Source organism: Pithys albifrons, chromosome 13 (assembly GCF_047495875.1).
Source record: "Pithys albifrons albifrons isolate INPA30051 chromosome 13, PitAlb_v1, whole genome shotgun sequence".
NCBI classification, from domain to species: Eukaryota; Metazoa; Chordata; class Aves; order Passeriformes; family Thamnophilidae; genus Pithys; species Pithys albifrons.
In genome coordinates, this window is record NC_092470.1 from 7,708,893 (window position 1) to 7,709,358 (window position 466).

Sequence of the window (466 nt, forward strand, 5' to 3'; positions counted from 1 at the left end):
GGGGGTGTCTGTAAGCACTGTGAGCCACATCTGATGTGATATATGTGTGCCTAAAAGCAGTCCCTGAAGAGGGGCTTAAGCCAAACATCCCACCAGGTTCTGGCTATTGTTAGAACAGTGGGAAAGCTGTGCTGGGAAGTGTCCCTGGGCAGGCTGCAGACAGCAGGGGGAAGGTCTGGGGCAGGAGCTTGGCTCTCTCCCTGGGCTGGTGCCCCCTGCCCTGGCAGTGACCAGCACTCAGGTGAGCATTCCCTGCCCCGGCACTGCTTCTGGCCCTGGGAATCTGCCCCAGGGGATGGCTCTGGGAATGCAGCCGGTTAGTCAGCCAGTTCTGCCAGCACAAGGCTGTAAAACACTGTAGGTCATAACAGGCAGCTATTTATTTCTTAATGTGTCCTTAGGTGCCAGAGGGGAGATTTTTCTTTTAAATAAAAATAAAAATAGCACTGGAATGCATTTATGAGGG